Source organism: Lactuca virosa, chromosome 3, assembly GCF_052849685.1.
Source record: "Lactuca virosa cultivar CGN04683 chromosome 3, Lactuca_virosa_CGN04683_v6, whole genome shotgun sequence".
NCBI lineage: Eukaryota > Viridiplantae > Streptophyta > Magnoliopsida > Asterales > Asteraceae > Lactuca > Lactuca virosa.
The window spans coordinates 428,652,876-428,673,195 of NC_136428.1; the positions used below are offsets into that span (position 1 = coordinate 428,652,876).

The 20,320-nt window shown below is 41.3% G+C and overlaps 1 pseudogene; it reads right to left on the minus strand.

Moving 5' to 3' along the window:
- LOC145165074 (transcription factor bHLH27-like) overlaps positions 1 to 14,074 on the minus strand; it is a 33,899-nt pseudogene extending 19,825 nt beyond the window's left edge.
- Between the last annotated feature and the right edge of the window lie 6,246 nt (positions 14,075 to 20,320).

A 20,320-nucleotide genomic window follows, 5' to 3' on the forward strand; every position in this document is an offset into this window, starting at 1 on the left:
AATTAAAATACCATAGGGGTATTTTAGGAACCATAAATAACCTTGCATGAAAACTAAAAGAGATCCTTATTGATAGACCTATGATTACAGAGTGTATACTCCCAAGGTTATGTATAGTGAGGATCTCATAGGCTAAGAATATGTGGTTTCGCTCTACTTCCTTTTCCTTGTTTGGATGTGGATATAGGGTAGTATCACATATTCGAAGGCCTATCAGATCTAAGTTATATATGATTTGTGTACACTATGTAATTGTAGCCGGACTCGATATGGATCACCCAGTAAAATGTTTTAATAATCTCTTAAGATTCTTTAGACATTCCCATTCTCGCACAAACCCCTTTAGGAAACCTTATCCACTTCAGTAATCAGAAGAGGAGTCGATAAAGACCCAGAAGAGGTTCATTGAGAAAGATTTCCAAGTAGGAAGTAAACGAACAGTGATGAGGCTATTGAAATCACCATGTGCCTATACCTTTTAGGGACATCGGTGGGGAATTCGCCTGAACTTCTGAGATTCCAGTCATCCATTATGAAGAGATGACACTCAAAATCAGAATCAGAAGTAAGGCGGAGCAGAAATTCAATATGTCTACGAGAGCAGAGAACCCTATATAGATACCCGGAGGAAACCAACGCTTGTTCCAGTCAGGGATAAGAGGTGGACAGAGGGAGCCAATGCATGGAACCCGAGAAGTGTTTCTACCTCTTTAACGTCACATTATTAATCCATAAAATAATACAATTTAGTGAGTTAGTGATTACACTACTCACACTATGTGCTAGGCAAATCTTCTTTCCCGTCGCGATTAATATAAATAGATCGGATCACAAGACCTCGATTGAGAGTGTTTAGCCATAAGTTTTCATGAGCATTTTCTTCCGTAATCTTCATTCCGAACTTCTCTCAAATTTTTTTCAAAGCCGGAGAGTGAACCTCTCCAATATAAAGATAACTTAGTAGGAATGACACCCATTTTATGGCTTTCCGATACACTTACTCCTACTCTGTTACCCAGACTGCATCATAAGGACGTAGGTCGACGCTCATATAACCATAAATCAAGGCGCGGGAAAAATTTATGCCTATCATAGTGAAGAAAGATACGTCTAGGGTTAACCATCGTTTCTCATCAGCTTGTGTTCCTTTTCGTGTAGGAAAAACCATGCCTCCAAAGAAACGTAACCAACCCGCTGATAAGACACCGATTCTTCAAATCGATGAAGCTACGTTTCAAGCTGCAGTTTCAGCAGCCGTAGCAGCTGTCATGGCTCACCTGAACGCTAACAATGCCAATGTTAGCAGGAGCCTTATCGGGAATCCCGATCATAGCAATGGACAGCAGCAACCAGCACCGGTGTGTAAAGCCACCCAAGAACTCCAACCTAACCCACTGAAGAGGAAGTTTGAGAACGAGGAGGGAAGTACCTCAACTCAAGGACCTTCCGAAGAACAACGAGCTGAAGTGGTCAATGCCTCTGTCAACCCTTCTGCCTCGACACCAAGAAGACCATACCTAGGAAACCTTCCCCCCTGCAGCAAGTGTGACTACCATCATTATGGAGTCTGTCGAGAACTCCTTTGTGTTAGGTGAAACATGAAGGGGCATACCGCTCGCAACTGCAGAACTCCGGTTGATTTTATTACATCAACCACCAATGTTGGGACCAGTCCAATACGCCACCTATGTGGTGAAATTGGGCACTTCAAGAGGGACTGCCCAACTGAAAGAAATGACAAGGGCGCAGGAGGAGTTTAACCCTAGTGCCTAAAGGAACATCAAGGAGCCCGGTAGAATGTTGGTACGTTTCTCAATCCTAAGTAGCTAACCGAAAACTTTAATTAATCAATTCTAATTGTAATTACTCCCTCGTTAAGGCGAAAGTCGCAGCACTGTTATAAAACTTGAAAACCCATCAGGTAAAGCTATGATGGCTTAGTATATACGTTAAGGCCATTTATAATTAAGATTGATAGACCTCGAGTGAGTGATGCTGCCTTATCTCCTGTTCCTTGTTTGGTTGTGGATTTAGGGCGGAGTCGCTCAGTTAACAGTCCTTTTAATCTTAATTATACATGACTAGTGTATACTAGGCGGTTATAGAGAGGCCTCGTGAGGAATCCATTCATGAAAAGTACATTATTCCAAAACATCAGGACCCCTAGAGTTCAGCGTCACTCATGTCGGTCCAAGTATCCACGATAGTAATACCGTGGACGAAGCCCGAGATGCTAGGAACTTGTATGCCCTGTTCAGCACATGGTCCTATCAATCTTCATTCTATATCTTGTCGATGTTTGCTAATTTCGACACTACCGTCAGCCATGGTTCGAATTGATGCGACCATGTGAAAATTCCTAGTGCTCTGTAAAAAGGACTTTTACCTTATCCTAAGCGTCAAATAAAGGTTCTTTCGAACCTAATAAGAAAACCTAATGCGAACCGTCAGTCGTCTCTTTCATCCAACCTTCAGAAGTACCCAGGAGAGGGGTACCACGCGCTGTTAACCAACCCCGTTAGACTTTAAAACCTAAAGTGAAAGGCACTATAGATATTCCGGAAGACAATAACCGCTCGAGGCCTACTCAGTAGATCCCCCAGAAAGACCATTTGCACCGCACAACCAGGTTCGTGAATCAAGAGAAAGAACTCAAGACATTAACTTACTACTACTGAGTATATGCATTAGGGTGGTATATAATTTAGATCGATAAGATTTAAGATGGGTGCTTCCTCCCTACTCCATGTTCCTTGTTTGGTTGTGGGTTTGGGGTGGGGCCACACATCTGAACATCCCGACAATCTTAATTATATACGACTTGCATACACGGAGTAATAGTGATTGAGCCGAGTATGAGGTCTACCACGAACCTTATAATAAGACCCTTTATTCTATCCCATAGGGAAGGAGCCGAATTCAAAAGAACCATTGTGGGTTGAGCTACTAACATGACTACAAATTCAAAATTTGTTGTCATCCCGGTTAAGTCTACATAGTAGCTGACACTCTCAGTTAGGAAAAAGTAACTCAAGTCGTAAGAGTCAAAGGCATTGACTACGACCATCCATTCACGCTTAAATCCGCAAATTAAACACCTCGGCAGTGAGCCAAGAAACCTGAAAAGCTGTGACAGATTGCTTTAAACTCTGAGAAGAATGGATGAAGAAATTAGAGATTCTGGATAGCAGAATCCATTTCTATCTAGATTTAATCTAGATAGAGAAACTCAGTAACACCGGAAGAGTAGTTGCAAGGGATACTCGCACTACTCAGGCACTTCGTCCATCCAGATACAGACGATAAGTGCCTAGGACGGTAAACGGATGAGATAGTGCCCCCCTCATGCGAGAAAAGTCACCAGCGCCCTATGGACGATAGATCGCATTCTCCATAGTTAATACTAGAATGCTGAGAACCACATGATTACCTCCGCGACATAATACTTGAGCAAAGTAGACGGTAATTTGCGTCAAGCTTTATAACGCAAGTCATAAGGGAAATATGGACGCAACGCCAGTTTAGGTGTTAGTCGAAGGGTTATGCAAGAACCCACGCTTCCTGCAAACTGGAGGGAGCAGACACAATGGAGAGTGGAGCATGTCATAGAGATTTGTTAGACTATTAGGTTTCCCAAAGAATACTATCTCTAAGGAGATAGTAGAACCACCTCCTGAAATAGTCAATCACTTCAGAGAATCTCTAAGGGCGAAGCTAGCCCCGATCAGAGACTGCTATCCACGAAACAGCGAATCAAGTGAGAGAATAATTCTCTCCGATTAGGGATCATGCTGTGAAAGCATCTATTAGACGATGATGAAAATTGAAATTTTCTAAGCATCGCCTGGTAAAACCCTATATCATACTAACCTTGAGATGTTCCGTTAGGAACACCTCGAGAGTCAGAAGTGCAGGTCCATGTTGCACTAGGTCGAGATAGATGCCACGTAACCAATAGGTGCCAGCATATAGTAAACACTTCCAATGATCCAGAAAACCTCCGAAAGCCAATCATTACGAGATATGAATCCGAAAACAACCTGAGCCTTCTGAGAACCCATCAAGACGACTACACTCCCAGTAAGAGAGAACTTTTGGAACTTCAAAATGGCGATCACGCCAAGTGATGCTCTAACCATGGAAGTACATTATGTTCTAAGTACTGAAACGTTCTATCTTCCCAAGAATTTAGGACCATCCGAGATCCTTGATAAGAACTGGTCCAACCTCCGTCAGACCTCAACTACTTAAGGATTTCATAAATTCCACCCAAATCCATCCACGTCTCAAACTTGAAAAAGTGCTTGTCCGACGTGACACTCGAAATCCCACTCATTGAGATCGAAATCAATGAGAGCCCCAACTCCGTGTAGGAACCTGTAGAGATCATGGACCGAGAGGTCAAGCGAACAAAGCAAAGCCGTATCACGATAGTGAAGGTTCGCTGGAACGCCGAGCGAAGACCTGAATTCACTTGGGAACGAGAGGACCAGATGGAACTAAAGTATCTTCATCTTTTGCTTCGCTAAACTGTAACTGCGCGTGTGATTGAACTCTAATTTCAGGACGAAATTCCCTCTAACGGGGGGATGATGTGACAACCCGAAATTTTCATTTTGTATAAACTCCGCAGTCAAGCACATCTAATAATAGTCAAATTCATCCCAGTACATTTTTGGCCGGTTTTAAGTTTGTTTGGGTGTTTTATTTTAATTTTTCGTCAAACGAACAAATAAATTGAAGTATCCGTTAGGAGTGTTGTGTAACAAATAAACAATTAACACCTTAACTAGGTGTTTACGGCCAAACAAGGGGAGTTTGGGCCGTAAACTCCCTTTGACCATGAACTCATGCATATAGCATGAGTTTACCCTTCATTCTTTCACTTTTCACTTCCTAACTCAAGAACACCCAAGATTCTCTCTCAAGTATCATATCACATTTCTTCAAATCCTCCAAAAATGTAAGTATTTCCTTCCTTGGTTCGTTCATATAACACTTTATCTAGTGTTTATACTCGATTTCATCCATGGAAATCTCCTCTTTTCTTAGATCTTCAAGTGTTCATCAAAAACACCAAGAACACCAAGAACACACACTAGTGTTTTTGGCCCTTAAACACTCTTACAAGCTTCCTATAAGTAAGTGCACTCCTCCTAACTAGTTAATTACTTAGTATACTTGCTAAACTATGGAAGAACATCAAAAACCCCCAAGAACACTTGGGTTTACGGTCAAGGGATATCCTTGAACCGTAAACACCACCAAGTGGTGTTTTGATGCCCCTAACACCTTCTATGGCTTGTATAAAGGACTAGAACCTTGCATGCATGAACTAGAAACCCCAAAACACGAAAATGTAGAAGTGACCAAGAGTTTACGGCCGTAAACTCATGGGTTTACGACCGTAAACTCCCAAGGAGTGGTCCAAGGACCGTAAACTCCAAAGAAAGGCCATTTCGAGCCCCAGTCACTTCCTAAGCCTTGGATTCGAGTTTAGCTTACTTCCTTGTGTGGTATAAGACCTTAAAACACCCAATGGTACCATTACCATAAGTTTACGGCCGTAAACTCATGGGAGAAATGGTCCAAGAACCGTAAACCCATATGGTGCTACCATATGGGGAGTAAACTCCAATGTGAGGCCATACTCTCTTTAGATGCAACCCTTTAGTAATCCTAGCACTTGAAACAAAGTGTTTCCATGTATTAGGATGTATTTACTTGCTAAATTAGTTGTTAATTGACTAATTAGATTCATAAATGTATCATTACATGTTCAATAGGATCCGCGTGTGTGTTCAAGTCCTCACTTGACACTTAGCATCCTATACCATCCGTCCATCCGAATCACCCACTACAGGTGAGTTCATACCCCTTAATCAACCTTTGAAATGATTTTAAATGCGTTTATGGGGGGGAATACAAGTTGAACTGACAAGTTATTATATCAATCACATGTGATTAATAACCGTCAGGCAAATAGATTTTTGCATGTTAAACTGTTTTATTCAGCTAAAGGTTTTCAAATCTTGTTTTCAAGTCTCTTTTAAAATACAAAAATCTCTTTTTAATTTACTAAACTTTTATGAAAGTCTTTTAAACTTATACTCTTGTTAGATTCATGTCTATATAGATATAGTTATATAAGTAGGGTTTGAAGGACTTAGGCCTTATAGCCCGCTTTATTTCCTGTTCCTTGTTTGGTTGTGGACTTAGAGCATCCAGTTATCTGTCCGAGTGTCGTTGAAGTCCTAGTTATATATTATGGATATCTGGTTAGATATTAAAATTCTTACTCCAGTTCAACACCTTTGGGTAGCAAAGGTACCTAGATAACCTCTCAAGTAAACTATAATAGGTATAGTTTAGAAACCAACCATAACTTTCATGAAGGAGAACTTAGTTATATCTATATTCTAAAAACTTATACTTTTAGTGAAAAGAAAGGTATATAGAAATCAAAACACGAGATACATCCTCATGACGTGGATTTCACCGTTGTCGAGTGGTAACCAGAGTCTCCTGGAGGGAGAGCGGGCATTGTGTGTATAGATCTATACGGGACAGACCATCCCACATCCTGACTGCTAGCTACAGTCCCGACCGACCAAGCCAAGGGGTGACAAATGTCACATTCATTTCGACGCCAGCAGGTCGTCGTGTTTACATCCGTCAATCAGTATGGTTACGAGTATCTTTACATTTACCTTATAATTCATGGCTTTAACGTAATAAGTGTTATCACGGTATTGTTCTACATATAAAACCCTCATAATATATTTTCCTAGTTATACACTAGGCCACATTTTAAACCTTTAAACTAACCTACTTATGATTAAAGGCTATTCTAGACTCTCCGAGGTGTATTGTTCATTTAATACCACCTGGAGTCTGCATTTCATTCATTAGACTCTCCGAGGTGTATTGTTCATTTAATACCACCTGGAGTCTACATTTCATTCATTTAGACTCTCCGAGAGGTATTGTTCATTTAATACTACCTGGAGTCTGTATTTTATTTCTTTATAAACGGCAACATCATTGCTGACGTAAAGCATTATTTTCCCTATTACTTTTGCTTGTGATCTTCTCACATATTCATTAAAGTATAAACTATATTTTGATAATGATAAGATACTTTTGAGGGAAAATACTCCTTAAAACATAAAACAGTCGAGTTTTGGTAGAAAGCTACTTTTATTAGAAAATATAGGATTTTCTGAGGGAAATTCTAATACTCTGTAAACTTTAATCACCATCCTTAAATGAGACTATTTCGATGAATAACATGTATTTATATCAATGTCATTAAAATACTTATGAACTCACCAGCATTAAAATGCCGATACTCTCTTTCAAAATAACTTGTATTCTCAGGTCGTCAGTAGACAGGTACACTCCGGGAGCTTTTGTGAAGACAGCCTTGTACCGAGCTGCATCTTATGTTATCTTCTATATTTACTTTTGATGTTGTTGCTAAATGTAACCTATGTAAAATTATTACTATTAATGCAATCGTTGTTGTACTTGATTGACTATATTTCATATGTTGTGATAGTTGGCATGACGTCCTCCACCCCAGAACGTTTCCGCCGTTCTGGTTTTAGGGTGTGACAGATCAAGTTGCCTTCTCAGAAATGGTGTTTGGTGTTCCTCCATCACTCTTTGAGCACATCAAGCTATGCAAATCAGCCAAAGAAATTTGGGACACTCTTTAGGATCTGATTGAAGGTTCCAAAAATATGAAGGACAAGCGCCTCACCTCGGTTGTCAATGACTTTGACACCTTCACCACTACTCCAGGTGAATCTGTAGCCTCAGCCTCCAACCGATATCGAATCGTTGTGAATAACATGACTGCTCATGGGATTGTTCGAACTCCTCTCGAGTATAATCTCAAGTTCATTAACAGCCTTGGTAAAGGATGGGGAAATGTAAAATCCTGCCTTCAAAGCAATGGTTCTTTAAAAAAATTGAAACTCTATCAAAATTTTGATGAACTTTAAGGACATGAATCAAACGTTGCTGAAACCATATTAGAACTTTCCGGAGGACCACTTGCTCTCGTCAGTTCTTTTGAATCAACCATTACGAACTCACCTGCTCCGGAACCTTACAAACCCACTATTCCATTAACTCAGTCATCCTTAACCTCCTTACCCACACACATCTACCCTGACGATGATTCCGAAACCTTGGATTCCGAACTCCGTTTCCAACAAGAGTTTGCCATACTCTCAATGAAATACAAACGTCCTTTCAATCCCTCTTACAAACCATACCAAAACAGATTCAATGCTCCTCACCAAACCCATCCTCAACCATATTCCACTCCGGAACCAAAACAAACCTCTGAAAATCCTCCTGCATACAAGCCTAACCTCACTAAACCAAACTCCACTCCGGAATCTTCTCAAAATTCCAAATCAGACAAACCAAAGATCTTGTGTCATAAATGTGGTCATGCTAACCACTTTGCCAAAGATTGTCTAGCTGATGCTCCACAAAAACCAAAAGTCAAGGACTCAGCTTATTATGTACGAAGAGTACAAGAAATGGCTGAAGAGATGTCGAAAGATATTGGTCATCCGGAGATGATGAAGATTTGGTGACTGGAAGAAACATGTGTTTGATGGCAAGACAAACAGTTGAATGTGATGAAGGTTATTGGTCTTCTGGGTCCGAAGATGAAGATGATGTTGCTGAACCTCACTACTGCTACATGGACATTAACGATCTACCAGGTCGAAGCATCGTTCAGCAGTTAGAATCCATGATCTCTGATAATAATTTTGATTTGACTTTATGTGAACCTTATCTGACCCAGATCCAAACAGATATGAACACCATCTATAAAGCCTATGAGTCTGCCATAGAAGCCAGTGAGAAGAAGGACTGTGAACTAATTCGTCTTAGATTACGTTTTGAGGATAAGAAATTGAAAATCGAGTCTCTAGAACATGAACTTGTAATGTCAAAAGATGAATGTATCATTTTGAAAGATAAATGTGAAATCACTTATTCTGAACGAAATATTTTGATTTCGGATAACAAACGTCTCAATGCTAAAATAGATGCTTTGCATAACTCTGTAGACATGCTTGAAGCTGACATTCGGATGACTCATAATTTTCGTCATCCATGGTCCAACGCTCCTGGTCTCGGAAGCGAGTTTCCGAAACCAATTGTTAGTCCCCTGAAGGAATTGCAAAATTTGACATTCATGGGAGAAGTTCCGAACATCAAATATCCGGACACCCCTGTTTCTCCCTTGTCACCCGTTCTGGAGGCTAAAAGACCTTTTGAGTCCCTAATTCCTGAGTTCCATCCAATAGTTGTCAAGTGTCCTGATTCCACGCCTCTTCCGCCTCTGATAAACCTGGACCTGAATCGGACCACGAAATATAATTATAGTCTTCCAAATTGTATAGACTATGTTCCTAAAAGTAATCACGTAAACAACTGTGTGATTGAGGAAATTATTCTGGAAACAACTGAAATCAATGCCTCGAAATTTGTATGGGCATCTTCAGATGATAAAGTTGAAGTCTCAAGCCATGTGTCCTCTGATTCATGTGAATCGGACTCCTTAGTTCTTTCAAAGACCAAATTGGTTCCCATTACTCCTGAGTTTACAAATCCATCCAAAGGACAAACTTCTAGATCCTCTCCTCATCCTAAGAGAAAACCAATGTTGAATAGGAAAGATGTTGTAGATCCCAAGGTAGAAGCTAGAAATGCTTACAAAAAGGAAGTTAAGACTAGACAAAATTCCAGGTTCCTTGCTAACTCTAAACCAAATTCATCCCGGAATTCTCATGTCTCCACTCATAGTCAAAATTCTTTTGTTCCCACTAGGATCCTAAAAAGACCTTCCGAACCTCTTGTTCGTCTGGAACCTAAGGAAGTCCTTAACTCCAAATCACCTCAAGCTCATGTTAATGTCAATGTCAAAACCATCCGAAATACTTCGCCGGCACCTCGAAATGTTTCATCTGTCTTTATTGCAAAATCTGATGGCACAATTTTTAAACCGAGAAACAATGTGTCATCAAACAAATCCACAAGTACAAAAACCACTGGTTCAAAATATTCAAACAAAAATCTTGTGTGGAAAATCAAAACATCTGTTAACAAAACAACAATCCCAGAGGTAACAAAAATTGTCAATTCTTCGGTTACCAAAGGTCCGGAGAAGTCAGCTCCAAACCCACCAGTAGTTGAATATGACTACTGGATAGATGAAAAGACATTAGCATTCTGTCTGTTTCCAAAGAATTCCAGTAATATCACTCAGAAACATAAAGCTATTCCTAAGTCACAATCAAAGTCCAAAGCCCATGCCTACGTCCCAAAGTCTAACTCGGAGCCTAAAAACTCCATTGCTCACTAATTTTGCAGGCACTTTGTGCTTCCGAGCAAGAAACAATATGGTATATTGATAGTGCTTGCTCCATGCACATGACGGGGCAGAAGGATTTTCTGCGAGATTTAAAGCTTTCTCCAAATGCTGGTTACGTGACATATCGCAACAACTCCAATTCTCAAATTTGTGGTTATGGAACTCTCACCAATGGAAACTTCTCTATTTCACATGTTGCTTGTGTAGCTGATTTGAAACATAATTTGATTAGTGTTGCTCAGCTCACTGACTCAAGTCGACGTGTGGAATTTTGGAAAAAGTATAGCTATGTGATGACTGAAGACCGAAAAGAATGTTTGATAAAGTCACTTCGCAACAAGAACATGTACCCGCTTGACATCAACATGATTATTGGCAAACCGCAACTTTGCCTTCTCTCCAAAGCTGTTCCTGACGTCATTTGGTTATGGCACCGAAGGCTCGCTCATCTGAACTTTCGGTACATGAATGATCTTGTATCAGGCGAAATGGTAAGAGGTTTACCTCTTCTCAAGTTCGAAAATGATCATGTATGTGTTGCGTGTGAGTCTGGTAAGCAATCGAAGAAGGGTCATCCCGTTATCATAGAAAAGTCCATCTCGGAACCATTGGAACTTCTACACATTGATCTTTGTGGACCATCCACTGTAGAAAGTTTTCATCATAAGAAATACATTCTAGTGATTGTTGATGACTTTACAAGGTTCACCTGGGTTTTCTTCCTAAGGCTGAAATCGGAAACAGCCTCTGAGCTCATCAATTTTATCAAAGGAATAGAAGTTCTTATCAAACTCCCAGTCAGGAGAATCTGAAGTGATAATGGTTCGGAATTTGTTAATTCCACCATTGAGAAATTTCTCACAGAAAAAGGAATTGATCACAACTTCTCAGCTCCCTACACTCCACAACAAAACAGTGTAGTTGAAAGACGCAATAGAACATTTGTTGAAGCCGCTCGATCAATGCTGAACTATGCAAACTTACCACTCTATCTTTGGGCTGAAGCTGTATCCACTGCCTGCTTCACTCAAAATCAAAGTATCATCAATCGACGCCTCAACATGACACCATACGAAGCAATGAATGGTCGAAAGCCAACAATCTCATTCTTGCATGTCTTCGGATGTAGATGCTTCATCAAAAACAACCGTGATCAGCTTACAATGTTCCAACCTAAAGCTTATGAATCCATCTTTCTTGGGTACTCTTCCAAATCAAAGGCTTACAGAGTTCTCAACCGAAGAACTCGTGTTCTGGAAGAAAGTTTTGATATTACCTTTGATGACAACTTCGTTCGGAATTCTGGCCCCACTCACATCACAACTCACATCATGGAGTCTGATGCTCCTCCGCCAGGATGTCCGAACCCTCAAACCATTCTTGAGGTTGACTTTGAAACCCTCTTTGGTCCTTCCGAAACCGCTCTTGATTCAGAATCTCGATCAAGACTATCTCTAATTCCAATTCCTCCTTCGGAAGCCCCAGTTTCTCACAACCTCTCTGGTCCACTTCTGAGCCTCCCTCCATTTGATTCCGAACCGTTTCAACCTTCTCAGGTTAAGGGGGAGAATAATGCAAATCCCTTTCTTGAATCAAATGTGGATGGCTTCCAAGATGCAGCTGCCGATTTCGATGACTCTAATCCTCTCAATTGTGATGAAAACGAAAATGTCTTTGAGTTTCCTTCTGATGATGATGTCAACCTCTCCGGTTCAGAAGTTCAGGGGGAGCATCATCCCAATATTAAAATCATTCAGGGGGAGCATATCAATTCCACTGTTGATGTAGGATCTTCGGCTACACAAGAACTCCCTCGATTGCATGTTTGGACGAAGGATCATCCTCCGAACCAAGTGATAGGCAATCCGAATGTTGGTGTACAAACTCGCTCAGCTATCAACATCCGAAATGAATGTCATTTTTCAGCATTCATATCCATGGTTGAACCCAAATCCATCAATGAAGCATTAGAGCATGCTGATTGAATTACAGCCATGCAAGAAGAACTAGCAGAATTTGACCGAAATGAAGTCTGGACTCTCGTACCTCCTCCTCAACATCACCCAATTGTCGGTACAAGATGGGTATTTCGCAACAAGCTAGACGATGTAGGAGTTATCATCCACAATAAGGCAAGATTGGTAGCTAAAGGTTTCACTCAAATTGAAGGTCTTGACTACGATGAGTCATTTGCTCCTGTTGCACGACTTGAAGCTATCAGAATCTTTCTTGCTTATGTTGCTCACAAAGGCTTCAAAGTTTGACAAATTGATGTTAAGAGTGCCTTTCTTAATGGTGAACTTGACACTGAAGTATATCTTCAACAGCCCCCCCGGATTTATTAATCTTTCCTTTCCAAACTACTGTTATAAACTCCGAAAGGTTGTCTACGGACTCAAGCAAGCTCCTCGGGCTTGGTACGAGACTCTCACCGATTTTCTCAAACGCTCAGGTTTTCAAAGAGGAATACTTGATCCCACTCTATTCTGAAGATCAAATGGAAAACATCTCATGCTGGTACAAATTTATGTGGGCGACATCATTTTTGGATCTACGGATTCATCTATGGTTGCTGATTTTGCCAAACTTATGGTCAGTCGATTCCAAATGAGCATGAATCAAGAATTAAGCTTCTTTCTTGGCCTTCAAGTCAAACAGACTAACAAAGGTATTTTCATTCACCAAGAGAAGTATATTTCTGAACTTCTCAAGAAATACTCAATGGACACCTGTGCCTCAGCCAAGGTACCTATGGGCTTCGGACACAAAATCTGTGTCGACCCTTCGAGTGTTTCCGTTGATGAAAAGAAGTATCGTGGAATGATTGGATCCTTACTCTATCTCACTGCAAGTCGCCCGGATATTATGTTCTCAACATGTTTATATGCCAGATTTCAAGTCAATCCGAAGATGTCTCATCTTCTGGCTGTGAAACAAATATTCCGATACCTCAATGGTACAAAGAGCCTCGGAATCTGGTATCCAACAAATGAAAGTTTCCTTCTGCAAGCTTACTCTGATTCAAACTATGGTGGTCTTCAACTCGATAGGAAAAGTACATCAGGAGGATGTCAATTCCTAGGTGGTCAATTAGTCAGTTGGTCATCCAAGAAACAGAACTGCATTGCTCTCTCCACAGCTGAAGTTGAATACATTGCTGCTGCCAGCTGTACCTCTCAAGTTCTTTGGATGAAATCTCAACTCTTGGATTATGGTTACCGATTTCAAAGCATTCCTATCTACTGTGAGTCTCAAAGTGCCATTGTAATCTCTCACAATCCAATTCAGCACTCTATGACGAAGCACATTGACATCCGATACCATTTTATTAAAGATCATGTTCTAAATGGCAACATTGAACTTATTTTTGTTCCATCTGACGATGAAATTGCTGATGTTTTTACTAAGGCATTAGACGAAACCAAATTTAATGGTTTTCTGAACAAAATGGGTATGATGATGCCTGATCCTCAATTCTTTCAGGAGATATGTTCTCTTTGATAGAAGTATTCAGAAGAAAATTTTGATCTGAACTCAATTATTTTTGCTTCGGAACTATTTTCCCTCTAAATACATAGGATCATTTTACCTGTCTCTATTACTAATTATCCCTTGAGTTTTTAAGCTGTACAGTTCATTCTCTTCATCACGACTATCAAGATCAACCATCATCCCAATCTTTATTTTGGAACTCACTTCAGAAAGGAATTCCGGAAAGGGAATTTTCAAAATGCTCCGGAATTTCAAAATGCTCCAGAATTCCAAAATGCTCCGGAATTTTCAAATTTGCTCCGGAATTTTAAAAGTGCTCCGGATTTTCAAATTTGCTCCGGATTTTCAAATTTGCTCCGAAATTTTCAAAAATGCTCCGGAATTTTCAAATTTGCTCCGGAATTTTAAAAGTGCTCCGGATTTTCAAATTTGCTCCGGATTTTCAAATGTGCTCCGGAATTTTCAAAAGTGCTCCGGAATTTTCAAAAATGCTCCGGAATTCTCAAAATTTGATTCGGAAATTTTTTTTGTCAATCATATATGTTCCGGAACACAACTTTTACCCTCCGGATCATGCACTGTTCGGAACAACTCTTCCGGAATACCAAAAGGTAATAAGGCGAAACAGTTTTCTCAACGGTTACTTTTCAGGAAGATCCTTATCCAATCTTCCTCGATTTGCGTGACACGATTGCACGCCCTCTAAACTGGAAATCGAATTGACGGTTACATTCTCCTTTTTTTTAGCCAAATTGCCTTGCCCTTTCACCTCACCTGTCTAATCTCACTCCCAAACATTAAATGCGACCTGATGAATCTCGGACCCTCATCATTACCTTTTTCGACCCGACCCATCTTTCCCTACCTATAAATACTCTTTCACATTCCCTTTTACCTCTTTATGCTCTCTTAACTCTCAAATCTCCAAACATCTCTCACTGTTCTTCGTGTTCATCAAGCTTCCTTCATTCTTCATCAATGGAGTCTTCAAAGAACCCAACTCAATCTACACCACCTCGCAAGAAATCCATCGCCAGAAAGAAATCATCTAAAGGATCAAAGGGCTCATCCTCATCTGCCGATCAAGAACCCTTTCCTAGGGACACAACTCAACTGTTCTCCTTAAACCCTCTTGACTACGATGAATTAATCAGGATAATGATTGAGTTCCTAGCAAATCATCCTCTCTCCATTCCACTTACCAAACCCCTGATCCTCCACTCCCACTCTCTCATCTTCATCGTGCATTCACTAGCATCAAACTCGAAGATGGTGTTCTGTTAACCACCATTATTGGTGATCGCACCATTCCTGTCTACAAATCGACATTCCTAAAGGCGATTGGAATTACACCAAATCCTACTGGCTTTGAAGTTGTTGAACCAACGAATGAAGAGTTTCAGACGTTTCTGAACTTTATTGGGTACACGCAAGACTATAGAGCAAAGGATTTCAAGAAAACCATTGTTTCTGGCCTCTGGACCGTTCTTATGCATCTTATCATCCGAGGGTTATCTGGAAAACATGGCGGTACTGATACTTTGAGCAAAGATTGGATGAATGTAGTCTTCAGCATCTACTCCGGACGCAACAATGTCGTAGATCTTCCGGAAGTCTGTGGCAAGACTTCTGCAAGTTCGCCATCAAAAGGAAGTCGAACAAGATTTTGAGCCCTAGATTTTGGGCTCTGACGATTGAAGAAATCTTCAAGGAACTCAACGTACCCATTCCGGTTAGCACCATTCCTCCGGAGGTATGTGTCTCTTTTAAACTCGTTAAGGCATATAGAATTCCGGACCAATCATCTTTTGGTCCGGTCAGACGTCTTCCAGACAATATGTTAGCCATCATTCCTTCTGACTCTCCCTATTTAAAACAACATATTGAGACTTCGGTTGTGTTCGACCCAACACAACCTGCCCCGGTCTTTGTTGAGCCTACTCCGGAAGAGGCCATTCATGTTAAGTCCGGACCCAAAGTCAAGCAACCAGCCAAACGAAAGGCTTCTCCTACCAAGCCTAAGGCCAAAAAGAAATCCAAAGTCAGTTCCCCCTCTCAACAGGAGGGCATCCATGACATTCCGGCTGATTCTGGCCGTCCGCACACCTCTCCTACCCACTCGTCTGAGGTACCCCTCAATGTTTCATCATCACAAGCACACACTCACGGGGAGTCTCTACATATTCCACCCTCACCCTCCCAAAAGGGTGATGCCAGTGTTGAACAAAGTTCCTTGCAGCCCCCTGGAATACACCCACGTGTCAAATTTAATATTCCCATTATCTTTTCCACACGCACACATTCCGGAACCATTGTTCCGGAACCCAACCATCCGGAAGGAGGAGCAGTCTCTCCAACTTCGGATGCCACAACTGGTCTGATACCCGGAAGGCGTACAGGACGACCATGCACTAATGATCCTTTGTGGGAAGATTATGTGAACAGGGTCGCATCTCGACGTCCGGACCTTTCTCGAGCTCAAGTGGAGTCCACTCTCATCTCCATGAGGAACAGGGCCATCCAAAGCAATCTGCCCTTTGTCCCTCCCACTGACGCCGACGCCATCAATGAACTCACTACGAAGCTACCCCCAATCACCACTCATCAAAGCGTGTTCCACACTGATCCGAAAGAAGAAATCTCTGAAGAAGTTATGTTGGAAGAAGAGGCAACAACCATTTCGGATGCACATCTCATGACCTCCGTTCACTACCAATCGAATGCATCCGTATCCAAGTCTGCCTTTGACTTCGGATCCTCTTCCACTTCCACTCCGGACGATGGTTCCAACTCAAACATTCAAGAAGATGATGATGCAACCAAACCAGGTCCCTCCTCAAATCCGTCCGAACACCAACCTCCTCCGAATCACTCTGATTCTGATACAGAATCCTCAGCTGGTGATCACATTGACCCTTTCGTCCTTCTAGAGATCCGCAACAATGTCTCGGATACTATGGATAAAGTGTCATCTATAGAGGCATACGTAACAGAGCTAAACTCCAAATTGGATCAAAAAGTCTCCGTACTTGATTCGAAACTTGATGTCATTCTCCAGTCCCTCTCCCAACAATCCGGACCATCAGTGGCAGAAAGGGAAGCCCAACTTGATCAGCTGATTTCCATCAAGCTGAAGCACACTGTTGAGCAACTTGACTCCAAGTATGACGTTCTTGTTGAAAATTATCTCAACACCATCTCCTCAATGCTCAAGGTTCATGACGATCTGGTGTCTGCCACCAACGACCTAATCAAGCAGACTCATGTTCGTCATGAGAAACAAATTCAAAGACTGGAGAAGGAGATCCAGAAGAAGGATGAGATGAACCTCATTATTCAACAAGTCCTCATCAAAATCCTGCGCTCAACTTGGAACATTGTTGATGTTCCGAACAGGAAGTTTGATGAGATGATTGCCATCCTCAGCAGCACATTCAAGCATCTCTCCGAACAAGCTCCCACTGCCGAAGCCTATGACACTCTTACTCTTCAACTCTCCATAGGTCTTCAGAAGGTTTTCTCCAAACTTGATGATATCAAGGAAGACTTGACACTTGCACCGGTCTCAAGAGTCACCGATGCAAGAGGGGGAGAAGGCCCAAGTAGGAGATGGGAACCAGCCTCAAAATTCACACTCAGGGATGAGGACCTCGATTCCGAAGATGAAGTTGTTCAATTTGTCTCCGGAATCCTGGGAATCACTGAAGGAAACGAAGATGATGAAGATAATGAAGCCTATATTCCGGATGAAGCTCCCAAAGGAGTTCTTGGTCTTCAAGCTCCAAAGCTGACCACTCCGAAGGAGTTAACTGAGGAACAAAAGAGGATCTGGTCCGCTGTCTCCTGGCCATCCTCTCTTCCGGACGCTTTTGAAATGGCCGTCAAAATGGCTAAGGCAAAATCATTCCTTACATATCAAGCCTTCCGAGCCACTCCCTCTGTGCTGTCTCCCACTCCCATTCCGGAACCAAAAATAGCCCCAATTGATCAAGGCTCTCCTCTCCGGACCCCAGATGAAATTCCGGAACAACCGCTTCCAACTCCCACTCAGGAATTCATCATTGATGAAAATATGAAGATGGTCATTGATGCACTTCAGAGAGACAAAGGGAAGAAACCAATGACTTACGAACATCAAGCCTTCCACTCCAGACCTCCTCTCAAACAAAAATATGGATGGTCTGAGGAGGAAATTCATAAGGCACTAGAGGACAGCATCCGGATTCAAGCTTTAAAAGACAATCCCGATCCGATGCGTGGCATCTCTCCTCTTTGTCGTGAAGGCATCCTTCAAGCAAAGGAAATCGTCCCAACTCTCTACTATGACCTTCCCATAAATGACACTGATCAACTGGATCTTCCTCTCTCTCCTTTCAGCAAATTCCACACGAAGTTTGCTCCGCTCCACCCAAACGATAATCCGGAAGTGATCTCAAAACCTTCTATGCCAAAAATGCTCAACCCTTCAAGGAAGTATGGACAAGAAAGAGGATCACCAAAGTTCATGGCTTTGGAAGAAAAATCTTAGTAAAATTTGAGCTGAACTGTCCTCTGTGTCGTTTCCATCTCCACGGGAACAAGCCAACTCCCCGGACCGTTACTGATGCGGATTTTCCTTCAATGAATCCGAACGACATCCTTACCCTAGCTGCTTACTTCAGAGAAAATCAAAAGGATGACATCAGTATGGGTGCCTACCACGCAACTCTCAACTTTCTCAAAGATTATGTTGTTGAGTTCTGCCGCTGTGATTAAGAACTTGCTCACCTCTACGGAACCGAACAATTCGTTGCAAAGATCGACTTTGTTCTTCCGGAAGCTGAAATTATTGCAGATGGTCCGATTGAAGAACCGGTTCTAGGGTTTGTCTACACCACCAGAAGAACAAAAAAGAGGGACTTCTTCCGAGTCCTTGACAAACACCTAGTACCTACCAAAGCTCTGAAGAAGTTCATATCCCGGGCATCCAAGTCTGATGCTCTGGAACACGTTAAGGAAAAATTTGTAAGTCAACTGACTTGGTACATTGCGGTGCATGAATGGTTGTTCCGAGCATACACCTTCATCAAGGAAGAAATGAACTAAGCTTGTTGGATTGCTAAGTTCACTTAGGGGGAGATTGTTGGAACATGAAAGTGAACCTCTAGCAATCCTAAGTAAATATTCCGAAGTGTGTTGGTTCCGAAAAGAAATGTGATCCGGAACTTGTCCGGAGCTGGAGAAAAGGATAGTGAAGTATTTTGAAGAGGAACACATTCCGGAGCTGATCCTGAAGTCCGGAATGTATGATGATCCGGATCAACCTTCATCTCCGGAACAATGCTTGTCCAGAATGAAGTCTTTCTGTCTTTAGTGCATTTATTACTTTTGTCTTGTATGTGATGTAACGTTTCATAGGACTTAGTCTAAAGTTGATTTAGGACAATCAGAATGTCAGACTTGTGTCTTTTGTCCGGTCCTATGTAAACATTTGGGTTAATTCGTTGTAACATTCTCTCCTATAAATAGGAGCTTTCAATACAAGTCAACTACGGATCTTTCACATACTTTTGGCATTTACTCTTATCACATTAAAAACATTCTTCTTGTTCTTCATTTATTAACTTTAACTTGATCATTATCTACTTGTTCTCAATTAATGTCTTGATCATTTGTTGAACTGATCATCTAAGACTTGACTGGTCTTTCCAGTCTAGACTTGAATATCTATTATCAAGCAGACATTGATCTCAAGCATTCACTCAAGGTTTGAGTTTTCAAACCTTGTCCCTGCGCATAGATCTTGTTCTCACAATGTTTAAAAGCATAGTCTAGTAACTTAGGCTTTTAGACATGAAAATGCTTTTGTTATTAGAGCTATAGGAAGCCGTCGAAGTCTACATGAGTAATTGTATTCATCAACTAAGATTGGGGATCTTAGCGGAAATTCTCTAAACTGTAACCGTTAATCCCGTGTGAGCGAGGAAGTCGTGTATAATTAGTATACGGGTTGACCACCCCACTTGTGACTGTTAGCTACAGTCAACCATAAGCGAGTGACGAACTATCCTTTTACTTGTTATTATTACGGCGTCGATGAAGCGTAAGGTGTTGTCCTCATGGAAATCATGAGTGGGTTGTCCTCATGGAAATCATGAGTGGGTTGTCCTCATGGAAATCATGAGTGGGTTTTATCAGAGGTATTATGTTATAGCAGCGGTTACAGGCGCATGGTAGCAAATTGTTAGAAACATTATACTTTGTTGTCATACAAGTATAAATGTTAAGTATAATTTTCCCCATACTTATACCCTAGGTACTACTAGTATATTAAGTAGATAATTATACCTAACACACATACTCGTATAGAATTGAAATAGATTTATACATAGCGGTTTTACTCGTATAGAATTGAAATAAGATTTATACGTAGCAACTTTCGTT